Here is a 17,868-nt window from a genome sequence, read left to right as displayed (position 1 = left end):
CAATCACCACAGTTACGTTATATGAAAAACGTAGAAGAAAAACAAATACATTACTGATTACTCAAATCGATTGAAATTTAATTATGATCCTCTGCCGGAATTAAATGAATCTTTTCGTAGCTCATCGTTACATTCATCCAGGGAGCACTATATACTTAGAGAGTTCACGCTGGAAACAAATAGATAGCATTAACAATCCTCTTTAGTATTTCTACGTGGTTTAAAACTCTTTGATTTTATCAGATTATGGCCATGGGTAGTTTTTTAATTACTTATTTCAAAAACGACTTTATATTTGGGAATCTATCTGATGTATTCATGATAAAAGTTCGTTTGCCAAAAAGTAATCCCTCTATTCGTCTCCTAATGAAAGGATTCTAAGTTAAGTTTGGACTGGCTCTCCTCATCTTACCTTAGATGTGAATATAAAAGAAGAAAATACCTCAGAATAGGTTTCTTTAGTGACCAAGGAATGACTTATGAAGAAAGTGAATAGGTCTTACCATTTCGGATGATAATTTTTCAACAGACTTAGAATGAATGAATTATTCCTTGACACGTAGTGACGGATGATAAACACAAGAAGAGTTTGAAAGATTATTAACTGTCTATTATTCATTTTATACTTTTGAAGATTTTTTGTTTATTATTATTCAATGAACAGTTACAATATTACTTAAGAAAGATTGAATTATGATGTGTATATTAGTATTAGGTTTCGGTCTGGAAATCCAAGATCGGTCTGAGACTATTATATTTTTTGTTGAACTGAACTAATTCAGTTAACAAAAAAGCTCGGTCAGGGCAGGTTTCATATAATAATTCAGTCTTGTTCAGTCCCAAAAAAAAAATGGTATAGACCAATTTTACAGATAATTTTTTTACAATATAAAATATGTTTTTTCAAGTACAATGACTTTATACGAAGTTAAAACAGAGATAGATAGGATTAATTTTGATCCCACCGTCTCTTATAGGTATGCAGTATTTGTTCTAGAACCTATGTGATTTTTTGGAAAAAGTGAATGACAGTTGACCTAGAAAAAAATGTATCTCAAAATATATGAGATTGATTTTATCACAAATTGATAGATGTAACTTTCATGATTATTTATTGATTTTTTCCCACACAATAAGATCTAAATTACTTGAAAGTTAGGCATTTTTTAAACATCCATAAGCCGAAAATAACGATTGAAATTACTAATTTGCTGATATATATTTAATTCATAAAACGAACTTTTTAAGGGCCTTTGAAAAAATATTAATGTAATTATGATCAACAGAAGTAGATTAATACCCATCATGATCAAAAGAAATAAGAAAAAATTGTACTTTTCTGTAATTGAAAGGTAAACCTGAGTTAAATAGACACAACAGTTTCAAAAATGCCAAACTTTTAAAATAAAATATAGTTAAAAGAAATATACGGCACATGAAATCTTTGAGGCCCTAAAACCTTCCCATTGACGTGGCTCTAATTATCCGTACCTAAATTAAACAAATTAGATAATTACATGAGCGTCGAATAAAATTTTTTAGAGCCGTTTCTGCCGTCATAAAATATGTATTTACATGTATTCAATAAATAAATTAATTGATGGATTTAAACATTAACAAAGTAGTTTACATTAATATTTGTTTTACAATCTATCAATTTGAGAAAAAATAAATATATTTAATTAGGATTATCACAGCATGAATATGATACATTAGTTATTATTTTAATGTTGAAACATATCCAACATAATACAAACAAACGATTCGATAAATGAAGCGACACATTTTTAATTTAGAAGTGTTTTTCATATGCTTAGATCGATCTTCATTAATTAAAGACAGAAATACTTCGATGTTCTCTAAGAGTTAGTACAAAGAAGGGATTCGAGATACTTTATCCTCAACGGGAGATGATTGAATTTCAATTTTTACGGAAATGATGGCAGATTGAAACTTTATAAGAAGAAGAAAACCAAACCAAGCTAAGTCTCCAAAGAGAAGAGTCGTCTCCTTGCTTGGGTGGAAAATCTTGTCCATATGAATAGTCCGTCATATCTAATGATGTTGTAATTAATAACGGAGAATTAAGTGATTAGCACTCCTTTTATTGGAACTAATGTCTTGTTTGTTTATTTTTCTTTTCTTGTATTATCTATTACATTAGTAAGAGATATTAAATCAGTTTAAAATAATCTTGCCATTTTTCACTTTTCCTTTTTTTTATCTTGCCATTTTTCCCGTTGCCATTTTTTCCTGCCACCATCTACACTGTATAAGGAGCTGAATAAATATTCACTACTTTGCAGTTTGATTCCTCATATTAAGCTCTTTAGTTACACATGTATTTAAAATTATTTTTATAGAGTTTCTCTTTGATTGTTTAGGAAATTGAAACTGTTGAACATGCAAATAGAACTGACAATAAGTTTTACTTTCGATATTGGAAAATGATATTGTTCAATATCTAAAGATTATTATCATTTATATCCATATTGTCAGACTCAAGCATATATTTAAAAATGGTCCAATTACTTTCTAAAAAAATATTTGAAGTACCGGGACGTCAAAAAGTCTTGGAACATAATGAACGTAGAACAATTAAATACACCTAGCAACTTTAAATGAAATTCTATATTTATTTTTTTAAATTGTAACGTGTATATTACTGATTAGACAACATTATTTATGAGTTTGGGCACCTTCATCCTCAATCACACGCTCTACGCGACCACAGAACGCTTTGGACACGTTGACAACGTAGTACTTAGACATTGATCGCTATTCTTTCTCAACTGATTGTGTTAGGGACATAATACTGCTGTGACGTTGTTGACAGGCCTTGCTTTAAATTTGTCACCAGATGCTGTAATCAAAGAGATTCAGTTCGGGGCACTACGGTAGCCATAAGTCCTTCGGGCAGAACTTCATTTTTTTTAATGTCCAATCCTGCACGATTTTGTCGTATTTGCAGGAGCCCCTTCCTGTTGAAAGCAATAATCGGCTTTCGTTCATTACTTTGTAAACTTGCAAAGGTAGGGAAGTACTTTTGCTTGCAAAATCATCCAGTAATCCTTATTAGTCAATATTTAGCAAACGGGGAGCCAAATTGACATCATTTTGTTACCTTCAGATTAAACAATGTCGTTACAGTTGACTTAACCAAAACATAAGGCCGAGCATTTTGCCTATTGTATACATGATCAAATTATAATGTATTCTCGTCAAAGATTAACAAAATTTGGTTTCAGTAATATCTCAGGCATTGTAAAGCTTCAAATCACAATTCTTTTTAAGTGAACAAGGATGGTTCAATATGTCGGAGAGGCTTGCCACCAGTCTTTTTTTACGCCATTGGACTCCATGGAACGGCTCACCGTCGTTGTCATCTTCCAATTTTTCCAAAAAAGCTTCTTTTTTTTAATTTCAAGCTTAAATTTGATTAGTTTTTCCGCTTCTATGACAATCACTGGAGTTTTCGCCATTGTTTAGCTTAACTTTGGCCCTCCAGATGGTAGTTCTGCAGACATTAAGGGTCGTTACAATATGAATGGTAAATCCGGCAAATACTAAACGAGTTACTTTTTGCCATTTCTGCTCCCTTTTCGTTAATATTCATCCAAGATACTTGGCTAATAAAGCATTCAAAAGGTAAACAATCAGATGTTCTTTTTTATTAACGTAACTTTTGCATGAAGTTTACTAAAACTTCTCAAGATTAAATTATATTCATGTTCTAAACCTTTTGACTAGTGGGAATGGATGGATGGGTGTTAATTAATGAAAATGAGCAAAATCAATTTTAGTACAACTTTTCTAGTGATAACAGAATTTGTTAGTATTCGATGAAAAATATTAAAATGGTTATCCAAAATCTATCAATTTAGCATAATATACCTTGATACAACCCAAGTTAGCATTATTACAAGTATAATCTTGTATGTTTTTCTTCGCATATCTACTTAGTCGGTGTACACTTACAATGTGGCTGAGAAGCCTCTAAGCAGGGGAAATACACATGCGTTCTTTTTTTCTCACTCAGCGCATAGTAAGCATTTGCTCTGTGCCGGTATTTCAATTGTAATTTATCTTTGCTTAAGTGAGAACCTATTTTTGAGAGTGTTTCACTAAATATCTACATTGTGTTCAACTTACATCGTTGTGATTATTTCAAAAAGTATACTCTTTTTTATATTATTACACTATGCAAAAGAATGAATGTCTTGGAGCACCTGCAGGCTGAAACCCACATTAATTATTATTATTTAAGCTGTAGAAAACGAATATGACCCTAAAAACTTGCAAAGTATACCAGTTTATATTTTAAAGGCTCTAAAAAATTTTAGTGTATAACTAAGATTCAGTGACATATTTCTACATGAAAGAACTATTTAGATGAAAATAAAAGTACATATAAATTTATACAAACATTTTAGGATTTAAAAAATGAATTATTTATTACTTTATCTGGATTACAATTAATAAAAATGTATATAACAATTTTAAAAAATCGAGAAAAATGAAGGACCTTAATTAGAAACTTTTCTTTTTTATTTTCTCTTCAAGTGTTTTTTTCCTACTTGAAGTTATAGAATATAAAGCAGGTTTCAAATTTTCTGCTCGGATTTTTACTCTAGCTAAATATGGAAGTTCACGTATGCGATTCGATTTTGTAATTCAAGTCCAAATAGATTCTGGCATGTAGAAATCCTTAGACGCCGCTGCTAAATCATCCATAATTCTTCAGAGCTCAATGAGCCTATCCAGCATGAACTTTGTGCTCCCCCTCTCGTCACATAATCTAATATTGGTAATTTATTTGTCTTTTTGCGAATGAAAGCCAGAACGTTGGAGCTCTTCATATTTTTGACAAGATACCGAATAAGATTAAGAATGACAGAATTTCCTTCCCGCTTCACTCCATCTTTCACTGCAAACTGGATTATATGAACGCTACATCGCATGTGGGGGACTGTGGGGACTATACTCATAGTAAATTCTTCGTCATCACAATCTTGTTGTTCTTTGTCGTCTTCAACCATACTTCCGATGTCTTCCTTTAGGAAACGAACTGTATTTATCATAGCTGAGGCATTATCGGTAACGATAACCAACAACTTTTGTTTGAGTATATGAAAAATTATTTCATCATATTTTCCACTATAATTTGTGTGTGGTGGCTTGTATGGTTCCCTTTCATGTCAACAATTCCAAGTGTATACACTTTTATTCCCTCACCCTTCAACCCATTTTCCTTGGGCAGTGGATATTTATACCCAGGATATTCTTTAGGTGGCGTGTGGCGCCATCCACCATTCCAAAAATTAATTTATCTTTTATATTGTCAATTAGCTTAGTTTTTTTTATATACCTTTCCATAAGTCCTTTCTGTTTCTCCTGATAGTTCAACTCCAACCTGATCAACAATCGGTTTTAAGAGTCCTCGCATTCTAAACTAATAAAAAATGAGACGAGAGACTCCTTCATTACTTACTAGATCAACAACATGGTAATTGAAGGATTCTTAAGTCAAAATAATTTTAATTGATTTTGTTTGAGAATGTGATGCCCTTATATATCTAGATGATCTCTTTTTTCATACAAAACTTCTAAATTAGAAAATTCTGAGGATGTTTTGATTTCAAGTGCCTCTTTAAATTGGATGCAGTGTTACCCAAGTCACCAGCAATTTCTGCAAAACAGATCTTTTCATCAGCTGCAATATGGCAAATAAATTTTCTTCTGGATTCAAGGAAATGCTTATAAACTTTGGATTTCACTTTGCCAGCCATATCACAGAAAACTGTTGAAAATCCGAAAACTGATTTGAAATTAGTTCATTTATTGAATTTGAGAGATAAAAGTAATTATATTACGTTAATAATATAATCTATGTTGAGGGAAAATATGTTTAATTTAGCATTGGAAAAATTATAAGTGACTATAAATAATAATAACAAGATAAATACAATTGCTTAAAAAGACATACAAATCTAACGAACATTATGATATTGAACTTACTATGAAGTAAAAATATATTTACTAAATACTATTTTAGTTGTTTCTGGGAAAAAAGAGGTTCTATGGACAGACTATGAATTCAGGGAAAAATTGCAAAACAACAAGTTAGATGTATAAAGATTGAAGTCTGAAGTAAAAAATAAAACAGTATTTTAGTATTTATTTGCTAGTGTTTTTGTTTTCAGAACGTCGATTGCATAATATACATTTTTTTGTACTACTAATTAGCCGTTAATTAATGTGAAAATCAAAAAAATAAATTATTAAAAGGAGAATCTCCAAGCAACTACCTGTAGTGTTCCAATAACGCTAGGTATGTATGTCAGTAATAGACAGGAGGAAGAACTAATAAAATAGACGATTCGATTGGAAATACAATCATATACTAACCTATATTTGTCGAGGACTAGAAGTTAAAAGGATATACAAAAAAATACGATAATAAAATGTAGGTACAAGTAGACATTTCTTCTATAAAGGTACATTGATTTACTATAGCTAAAACTAATATTTACGTGATATTAATAAAAGTAAATTAAACAATGATGATAAACAACACGGCCTCTCATTCAACTTCTCACACGAGTTGAGTCACGTTCCTTTTAAATATGTCTTTCGGGGTTTCAATCTTCCACAACACATTTACTATTTTATTTTCACATAACCAACGTGAATTATCTCCCATTCATTCACAAGCAAAAAGGGAGTGAACTGGGATGCTTGGGCACACCCCTTCTCCTGACATGTGTGACATACTGATACAAAATCTGGAATATTATCATCCAAATTGGGCAACCAAATCACACTTCGAACCAGCTTCACTTTTAAGACGCCTCGATATGTCAAATGCAACTCTTCGACAAATTTTCTTCTCAAGGGAAGAGGGGCGATAAGGTGGAGATCCCAAAATAACAAGGCATTTCTGAGAGACCAATGGTAATTTATTTGGGAGTAGGCCTTGAAGATTGCTCTGTCCATACATCATTAGGTAGCCAAGATAGCACTGCAAAGCTCTTGGCCCCATGGAAAGCGGATAGGACGGACGATTCAGAGGAGCTTGAGATGAATATAGATCTATACTTTAGTAACTCTGTGGAATCATCCAGACACGGACAACAGTCGACTGGTGCAATGGAAAAAGCACGGGCTTAGCTGTTGATTTTTATAAAGCTTTTGATTCGATTTCTCATCAGCAAATTCTTAGAGTGGTCAGGGTTTTGGTTTCAAAGCGGTTTTTTAATCCAGTTTGGGCACTACTATTTAATAGCATGTCATCAATTTCAATAGATGGAGTGGAGAGTAAACCAGTTAAATTGAATAAAAGCTGAAGGCAGGGATGTCCATCTGCTCCATTTCTATTTATTGCTAAGATTGAGGAGCTTGTAGTAGAGATATCAAAAAAGTATGGTGGGTTTATAATATGTTTTGAGGGAGGTAAGCATCTCATCGATTTACATGGGAATGATATTACTTTCATATTGGGGCAGCTTGGAGGCTCAATTAATAAAGAAGCTGGAAGTACTATTAAATTTCTTTAGAAAAGTTAGGAAGAGGTTTGGTCAGGAGTTCAATTGGATTAAAACTGATATTATGCCTATCGGTTCATGGAATCCTGCTTCAGAGCTCAAAGTTGGGACCTGCAATATAAAAAAGAAGATTGATATATTAGGCATCACATGGGAGAGTAATGGTATCTATGAAGATAACTGGAACCAAATTAAGTCAACAGTAAATCAATAAATAAACTTCTGGAGGAAACTAAATATACAAAAAAAGAATAGACCTATACAATACTCGTGTTATTCCTACAGCAATTTATAAAGCTACAACAAATCCTTTAGTTGCAGAAAAGGCGATTATGGAGATAGGCTTGGTAGAATTTTCTTTAAAACTAAATCAAGGTAATAAAAAAACCAAATTCTCATCTGCAAGGAGGCACATGCTATTTATCAATTATCCTTCCGCGAATATGCAGTAAAACTTTTGTAGACATGTCGGGGAATCCCTCGCTGGAATGGAGAAGGACAATTACTGAAAACAGAATATATGAAAGGCTGATGATGTGAACCTATCTTCCCAAAGATGAACGACGGCACTACCTGAAGTATTGGGTGGGTCTCAACGAGTTATTTGTACCAATGCTCATATTTTTAATGACGACTCAACAGTAGATATTGTTCGGAAAAATCTGAGTAAGAAGTTTTTTTTAGAAAGTTAAAGGATCCATCTATTTTGGAAAAATATGCTATTGGCAACGAAATTTTACCTAGACACGATATTCACTCCCCAGATCTATTCAATGACGGGAGGTTCAAGTTTCCTCTTGAGAGGACTTCAGGTTTTATATATAAGCATGCCCTTGGAATTTCAAAATGGCAATGCCTAATTCGAAGGTGAGACGGATATACTATGAGATCTACATAGAAGACAATTGAGGCTCCCTGAAAACTGGAAGAGTAGAATCAAGTCATCGGGGAGTGCAATAAATGACAGAAAAAAATCACAGTCCAATTACAGATTTCCACTAATTGTACTTTTTTCTCCAGCCACTGTAAGGACTGTGGTAAGATATTCAATGACACAATCTATCCTTTTGTAGATGGTCTTTAAGCATTCTAAGCAATTTGTAAAATTAAATGTAAAAGATTTGATGGGTGGAGATGAAAAGTTTCAGAAAGCGATTTTGCTGTTTCGACTATCACTTAGGAAGAAAGGAACTTTACAGAGACCAATGCAATTGACTTTACTCTGCTAAACTCAATAACTCTTATAGTATGCAGGGGGACGTCATCTGAACCGATTGTTGTGGAAGAAATGAGGGCCATAATTTTGGACGCATCTGCGAGATACATATGTGGCCTTATCGCTGAAAATTCCAAACATAGGAACAGATACATGGTCGACAGCATCATAAATGATCAAGTTTATTCCATCTATGGGATCCAATAAAGGAATAGTTTTTAACAGAATAATCTAGAATTTTAGGAAAATCTTGTCATAGTATTATATTTTACTGATTTAATTTTATGTATTGCGCATAATTGGGATATTTTAGTTCGTTTTAGTCAATCTGTTCCGCATGTATATTTATAGAAGATATGGGTCAACTCCAGGGTACTACATTAAAACAGCAATGTTTTTTATGTATCTGTACGTAATTGTCCTGGAATTCATATTATTATATTTATATTATCTTTTTGTTTAAATATAAATTAATATGAAAGAACCCAATAAATTTAAAAAAAGCATCAGTGAGGAAATGAATAATGCCTTTCACATGCTCGATTGTATAATTAAACGCCAACAACGAGATCAAAAACCTAGCCACCTAGCCAAAGGGGTAGAGACAATACTTGGCAAGTCTTTACATGGGTTGATGATGCATTGTAATGGTTTGTGGGCCGTCTTATTTTGAATTGTCTATACCAAATACTGTTCAAACTTCTTTGCCCCATAAATAATTGCACTTGTTTTTTTGTCAATTCTGCGAGTAATTGGCTTTACATTTTAAAAGTTTTCTGGAATCAAACGATACAAGGCGTTTACCATTTTCCAACTGTACTAAAATGGCCCCATGACCAACAAGTGAGACATTGGTTGACAATACCAACGGAAGAGGCGGGTGATAATGAGTGGGAACAGGTGAGTGATAACAGACTTTATATTTTGGAAACTCACCTGTCTTTTTTCAGACCAAGAGAAGACCACGTCCTTTATCGTCAGCTAGTAAATCGGTGAAGCTTTCACTGATAGATCTGGCAAAAAATGACGATATTATTATACGAGGCCCAAGAATGAAACCTCAGCACAGAAAAAGGGAAGTCCAGAACCGGTCAAATATTCTGGATCCAGGGATTGGTCACTTTCAATATGTGAAACCCTAAATGAGTTAATTCCTCACCCATCAAAATATACTTGCTAGGCTTCAGACGACCTCCAACATTAGAGATTCGACAGAACACTTCATTTAAAATTTGAAAGTGTTCCTCCTTACTTTTGAAGAATATGAGGACATTATCTATTTAAATCTTCAGACCTCGAATACCCCTCAATAGGCTCTCTTGAGCTACCTGTACATTAGCATGAGGCGAGGCAAGACCATATAGTAAGACATTTTTTTATAAAGTCCTAATTTAGTATTAATAACAAAAACTTCTTTGATTTTTCTTCCGACTCAAAATACTGATAACATCTTCCAAAATCAAATTTCATGAAGAATCGGGCCTGAGCAATGTCTGCTAACAATTCTTCTGGATAAGGGAGTAGTTGCAACATCTTGTTCACTACTGGATATATAGCTTGGGTAAAGTTGGCACAAACTCGAACTCTTCAATCCGGTTTGAGGACAGAAAAATTGGGGAGGGCCATTCTGAATGATTAATCTTGGAAATAGAACAACACTTCTTTATCTCTCGAATATCCAGCGGTACTTAACGGGCTCTAATATACCGTGAACGAGCATTTTTTCTTGAAGGTGAACCACCGCTTGAGTATGCCTCAATTTACCTCCCTTCGAATAATCGAATATAACCCTATATATTTTTTTCATTTGTATGGATTCCATAGAATCAACCTCATTGTATGCGTTAGGAGAATTGAGTAGCTTAACCGAACCTAAATCCTAGCAATCTCAAAAACCTAGTATTATCTGCCCATTAGGAGATGCAATAAAATTACGACGAACAAAATTACAACCATTTAAGGAAACAAGTAATCTCACAGAGCCAAGACTCTTGACTTTTCCACAACCAAAGACCTATATTGGACCAGTATTCTTAACCACCTTTGACATTTCCACAAGATATTTAGGTAAAATATTAACCTTCGATCCAACGTCCAGTAAAAATTACATTCTTCTCCCATAAAGAAAGAATAGGCTCTATCCCCTACTCCATTTAACTGGAAGGCACAGATGACGGACAGCATACCATAAAAGGACCCAGTTTGCCACACTTGGTACACTCCTTACCAAATGCAAGACATTGTGACTTCTGGAAGACATGGTTTCTTCCATAAAGCTTGCAATTTCTTCCATCTATTATTGGATTAGCCTTGGAAGTATACCACATCCTTTTGGAGCGACAGATACCTTTTGGCACTTATATTCGGATGCCATGACAGATTCAATCGATCCCATTTCTTTGACATAATTGATGAAACTTTCCAACTACTTTTCTATTTGCAGCACGTATGTCAACTTTATGCTGCCCCTCTCAAAGATAGTTTCGTGGTGACGTGGGGAGGAAGCGTTTTTGACCAACACGTCGTTAATAATTTCGTCATCGAACGAGACTTTACAACTTCTTCACGAAAATCGGGCAAATGTTAGCTGGCCACGTAACAGAGTTACATAGTCTTCTATAGGCTTCCCCGCTCCCTGTTTCATCTCAGACAGCCGGAAACGTTTAAATAACAAACTTTCCGTTGTGGAAAAAGCATCACGAATCGTCCTTATCTCTCGAAATAAAAGTACAGGCCTCCCACTAAAATTCCCTATATTTCCCTACGCTTTCTAATTTATATTCTGGTTATTTAACTGAATCAAAGAATACCTCTACATCACTTCATTCTTTCTCTCAGGATGAATACTCGAAGTTCTGGCTATGAGTTATTCTTAGTTAAAGCGCCATTTCAGTATTTAAGTGTTTGTTCACTCCTATTTCAGTATGGTGACTTTGTTTGTGACATTATTGAGAAACAAAGGTAATTTCGAAAATACTTGATACATACAGCTTTTAGGAGAACAAAATTTAAAATATGTTACCATTCACTTTTTCTAAATCTTCTAAGTGTCTTTCCACTCAGAAAGGGAAATGTTATTTTTCAGACAGAAGTAAGCAAGTCTACTTCTTTCTCTTAGCTCAATAAGAACATATTTCAAATATACCTAGCTAGTATATCAGATTTAATTATAATGGTGGAAGTTTGAAGTGAAAATGTAATTTTTCATCGTCGTAGAATTCGAGATAGGGTAAATCCTTTTAAACTTTATGACAATAATAAATTTACTATTTGATATGGATTTTCAAAAGAAATTGTTGAGATTTTATATAATAGAAAATATTGTAGAATATAGAAGTGATACGAATGGAACTGTTTCACATATAATATAAATTTTGATTAATCTACGTTTCTATGCAACTGGCATCTATCAGAGAGGGATAGAGAGTTATTTGGAAGTCATAAATCTACTGTTTGTCGGATAGTCAAAAGAGGGCTGTTTACCCTTGCGCCAATTAATAAACAATTAATTGAGTTTAATCCCACATTGAAAACTAATAACTAGGCATAACGATGAAAATTGTGTGTATGAAAAAAGAAGCTGAAAATCGACTTGGTAACCCTGACAATTTGAAGAATGTTTTGGATGGGAGCAGCTTGGCTGCCATTGCGTTTCATTAGATTTGCTACAACTAATTGTGGCAAGGGAGAAGAAAAATAAATAAGGACATTGAGAAGAATTACTCCGACGTCAATCCTTGATTCTACTCTGAGTCCATTAAGGACTTAAAATTCTAACTAAGCAACCAACCCTCAAGGTTACTCTCCGTCTTTTATGATCATACAAGAATGTAAATTCAATATTGTATATAATTTAATGTTGTAGGCAAGGAATTTCATTAATCATGAGTAAAATGATAATGACATCAGATAAGGATAAGAAAATTCATTCTGTCAATTACCAATTCCAAATGCACAGACCAGCTAAAAAATACATACAATTTACATCACTCACTTTATATCAATTTCTTGAATGCACATGATTTCCAGGTGTATTGTATGCAATAGAATTATTTCGTAATTGCATGGGATATTTCTTTATCAATTTACAAGTGGCATGCTATTATGAAATTTGAAAACTCATATCCTAGCACGTTAGCCTGAATCTACGCGTGACAACATAATTTTGGATAATTATAGACTTTTTACTCTCTTTGAGGATCACAGGTACGAAGGTCATCTTCTTGGAGACAGTGGCTATCAATGTCGACTCTATCTCAATTTGCTATATTAAATATCCAAAAGAAAAAAATCAGAAAAATATATAATCCTAGTCACAGAACTGCAAGGGGAATTGATAGACTATTTTGATACTCAAAAAGTAAGTTTCAGTGCATCGAATAGTGTATAACATTAAATATTGCTAATACTCTGATTTTAATTGATGTAATTGCCATTTTTCATAATTTTTGAGAAATGCAAAGATTCTTAATACAACGTTCGAATGATCTAAGACTTGAAGAAAGGAATTTTATCGTTCAAATTAATGTTAATATTGTATATTCTTTAATGATTTCATTTTGAATATTTTGATGAAGTAATACAATTTTTAGATTTTTTTCATGTTTCCATTTATTTCAATATTAACATTAGCGTAATATTCCATTAAACCTCCTTCTTTTAAACATTTCTTCCTTGTATTGTTCTTATAATATAATTATAAACAGATACAAGAGCAATTGTAACAATTCATAAATTATATTATATAAATGTTCCTTATAATTGTAATGACGATTTGTGCTATAAAACTTTTGTTAAAAAAGATCTATGAGCAAGAACTCGCTACTTTAGTTAAAAGAATCTGTTAATGAGGAGACCGACAAAAAGTCAACTTAATAAAACACTATAATTATCAACAATTTCAACTCATTCTATAATAATTTATTTTACAAAATAGAACATCTAAAAATTTAAAATAAGATATATATTTTTCGTAAGTAAACTCTTTATAGTTAATGCTAAAAATATAATATTAAATACATCCGGTTGTTATTTAATTATGCTAAGATACATTGTTTTTAAATATTATATTTCTTCTTACTTTATTGATTAGTAGTTATGAACATAATTTACATTAAAAATAAATAATGATTTTCATCCATTTTCTAAATTATTCATTTTTAATTTAAAACTTTTTCTGCATTTCTGTATTTCAATAAATTTATATCTAGCATCTACATTCTTAATAAAATACGACATTAATACAAGAAACATAGTTAATGTACACTTTTTTCCTTATATTTAACATCTTTATTCCTATTCTTAAAGACAAAGTTAACTATGACGTTATGGGATCGGTAATTGGACGTATTAAGGGATTCTAGATTCATTGATAATTTTAATAAACATTTTTCATTCACCAGTAATTCAATAATTTCTCTTGTAGGAATACATAATGATACGAATAATTTTGTTGAGTGTTGAAGAGGCAGAAGAATGAATCTTATGGATAATTATAGCGATCAATCACACGATCAGAATATCCTTCATAAATTTAGCCTTAAATTCTACATTTATTTTAAAGAAAGATGTGTAACTTCACGACTAGTTATTCTATCCACTCACAAACTCGAATGTCAAGAGGGAAGGGAAAAATTTGAAGAAACCATAAATTAAGATATATTAGTTGCCAACTGTAAATTATTATTTAGATAATAGTTATTAATTATTATATTCATTGACTGAGTATCAAATGACATGAATTCTAAATGAAGGGCCTTGATTGATTTATATCAATATCAAAATGCAAATCTTATACAATATCCTTTTTTAGTTCATAATACGGAGACTCAACTGCTTTAAATTGTACGGGACTCAACTAAAGAAAATTAATGAAAACGCCTGAATGGAAAATACATTACATTTTTGTTTCTTTAAAAAATTGAACCATGCTTGGATGAATAATAATCGAAATGTGTTCCAATATCTAAGAGCAGTCATAGATTATGAATAAAGTGACGTTCCTCACTTCCCGTGATTTTAAAACGTATTTCAATACCAAACATAATCACTGTTTACTAAATTATTTACCAAAATAAACAAAGCTTACTTTAATTATTTATTCGCTAGAGGCGTTACGGAAAATATTACCAAATTTGTATTTTTCTTTGACAATTACATTTATTTAGTCTTTTAAAGGCATTATTAAGTAATGGAAGCACTTAATAAATATTGATACCTTTACAGGCTTCCATTTAATAATGTGGATATCATTTTTCCAAACTTCTTCATATAAGTTGATTAGAAATAAAACTACTATATATGACATTCCTGGTACCTATGAGAGGAGACCTACGTCTATTACATATTTTAAGGAATTCAGCATTAGAGGAGTTTTTGAAGGATAAGTCTAATTGTCTCAAACTTTTATTGATGGCCTTAATCTATTTATTTCTCCTTAAGAGTTGATGGGAACTTATGATTGTACAACGAATACTAACGATATTCATTTTTTATTTTATTATTGTTTAACTTAATATATTATTCGTTTTTTCATTACAAAGATTATCTGTTTTACATCCGGACAATAAAACAGTCTGGCATCTACATAAAAATTAAAGTACAAAATTTAATAATTTTTTTATGTGAAAAGCTCTTAATAATATATTAATTTATCCATTCATAGTATATTCAAGTGATAAAGTATATATATTAAGCAGGCATTTTAGAGGATTACAATTTTTTTTTAAATTGTACATGATAATTAACTTTATCAGATATTATGACGACCCATGTATATCTTGTGTATCATGGGGCTGTAATAATACCTGCAATGTATAATAAAACAATATTTAAGTATTGAATAAATCGGGCGTGTTATGTACAAAGATTGAAAATACAAAGTATCATATGATACGCTAGGCCAAGGACTCCTGTAAGAAGGACAGGACACTGCGATCACGCGTTTCCAATACGGGTCTTTGCTCATTCTATAACTATATCATATATGGAATGTCTCCCTGTTTTGCTACAAAATAAAGAGTTTTTAAAAGTATTTTACTAGGGAAAATCATCAAAATAATAAAAATGAGGTTATATATTTCTATAGAAGTGGTATTTTATTAGTACTTTAATCAAAATAAACATTTAAAACATATAAAAAGAAAAGGCAGTATCAAAAAGTACAAAGTTGGTCCAAGTCTAAAAGTCAGAAGATTTTGTTTGAAACATAAGTCTTCATCTAGGAAAAGATACTCTGCCAGATCTGCTGCAGCAAGACACGTCTGCTTTGTTACTAGGAACGTTTCTGAGGCCAAGTGATTTACTGTTTTACCACTCGATGAGAAAGTCGACTAAAACCTCCTAAGAAAGAGAGGCTAAGTTTGTTCTTCTCAGAGATTGGTTCCCGAATCTCATCACTCTTTTCGTAGCCAACTCCAGGTGTCTTGACGTTTAGGATATTCTACATAGTTCTGACTAACTCTGAAAATTCGGCTGTGTCTTTAAACTCCGGTCTGTTGTCTTCTTTAGAGTAGTACTTAAGTGCTCCAATTGATGATTCGTGAAACACAGCATGCTGTTGTAGTTCATTGAACTGTTGAGCCCTACGTGACGTGGTAGCAGCTTGAGTTAGCCTTGATGACGCTGTAGGAGTTGAGAGGTAGTTGGGACAGTTTGGCCATAGGGATGGTACTACATCTGGTTTGAGGTACCTGTAAAAGAAGGACAGTTATTAGCATAGACATCAAAAGTGAGCAGCTGTCTTACCTCTTCTTTAGAGCCTTGTAAAGGGTCTGACTTCTTTTAGACTCACAGATGAAATCAGAGTCGTTGAAATGTAGGGAACACAGCTATGTACTTTTGGATGGTCCCTTATTTGTCTTCTTCAGATCTATTTCTCTTGGAATGGCTCTCAGCCAAACAGTATCAAGTCCGGGGTTCTCTCTTAGTTTGTCCACAGATGGATCATAACACCAGACTGTTGTGGTTCGTTGACATAGCCCGTTCTACACCCTGGAGCACAACACTTAGTGGCCATGATTGGAATTACAAAACACAATAAAGATGGAGTCCACAAAGTAAATAATAGTTATTACTTATTATCTTACCAAACACGTTGCATTGTTTTTTTTTTCAGTGGACCCATGTTGCACGCGTATTTGAATTCATGTTTGCGCGTGCCCGGTCCTGCTTACAAGAGTCCTTAGCTAGGCTAAAAGACTCTAGAGAAAGAGCAGTCAAGGAAAGATTAAACAATTCAATCTAAAACACAAGGAAGAATATGTTCCTAGCTTAGTCGCCCTTATTCTTCTCTATTCACTAGGGGGGAGACTCACTCCTTCACACACACACACACACCCTCCCCACTGGCTGCGTACCTAGATGAAGGAACATGTAGCAGCTTCTAATTTTAAGCCAATCAGAATTGAAAACTACTAAATCCTACCTTCCTTACCTTGAGCGTCCACTTTTTACATAGAGTCCTTTACACTAGGTCAATGATTCTTAATAGGTAAGCGTGCAAGGAGAAGGGGTGGGGAGGGGGAGAAAGACTTATGGTATAATTGTTAAAAATACTGATGTGATTATCATTTGCCTGCTTTATTATGATTTTTGAGGGTAAAACGAATGTATTTATTAGCAAAAAAATTTAATATAGATATAATAAAGGATAGAATGATCCAGAAACAATATGTGAGGTCATTATTTGATCCATAACTCACTCTTAAACCGTCCTACCTGAGATACCGGGTCGCCTTTGGAGTGTATTATATAGGGAGACACACCTTCCAAAGACTGCAACAAAAATAAAACGCTCGCCCATGCATTTTGTGACTGTAAATATTTAGAAGGAATATGGTTTGTAATGGCTAAACGACTGACTCACTACCTAGGGAGAAAATTTATGGCTTCAACAACATGGCTCTTCCGTTCAGAATTGGATCCAAATCCAATGCGAAATTGCACAACATGATTGCAAGGTCACATTATGAAAACATTAAACTTCACAAAAATATAGCCTACGCTGCCCTTAATGAATGTCGGTTTTTATCACGCGTGTTGTGATTGTATTTTTAATTAGATATTTTATACAAATTAGTCAGATGATATCTTTTATTTTTATTATTA

The 17,868-nt window shown here is 32.8% G+C and overlaps 2 long non-coding RNA genes across 5 annotated transcripts in view; one reads left to right on the top strand and one right to left on the bottom strand.

The window, feature by feature from the left end:
• Positions 1-17,868, top strand: part of LOC121127167 (uncharacterized) — a 114,000-nt gene that overhangs the window by 47,764 nt on the left and 48,368 nt on the right. The gene's annotated exons all lie outside the window — the stretch shown is intronic.
• LOC121127166 (uncharacterized) lies at positions 15,832-17,632 on the bottom strand. Its single transcript, XR_005867595.2, has 2 exons — positions 16,507-17,632; positions 15,832-16,451 (listed from the first exon to the last, which is right to left on the bottom strand). It is a non-coding gene; the product is annotated as an uncharacterized lncRNA (long non-coding RNA).

Source organism: Lepeophtheirus salmonis, chromosome 12, assembly GCF_016086655.4.
Source record: "Lepeophtheirus salmonis chromosome 12, UVic_Lsal_1.4, whole genome shotgun sequence".
NCBI classification, from domain to species: domain Eukaryota; kingdom Metazoa; phylum Arthropoda; class Copepoda; order Siphonostomatoida; family Caligidae; genus Lepeophtheirus; species Lepeophtheirus salmonis.
This window is presented reverse-complemented; position numbering and strand designations above follow the sequence as displayed.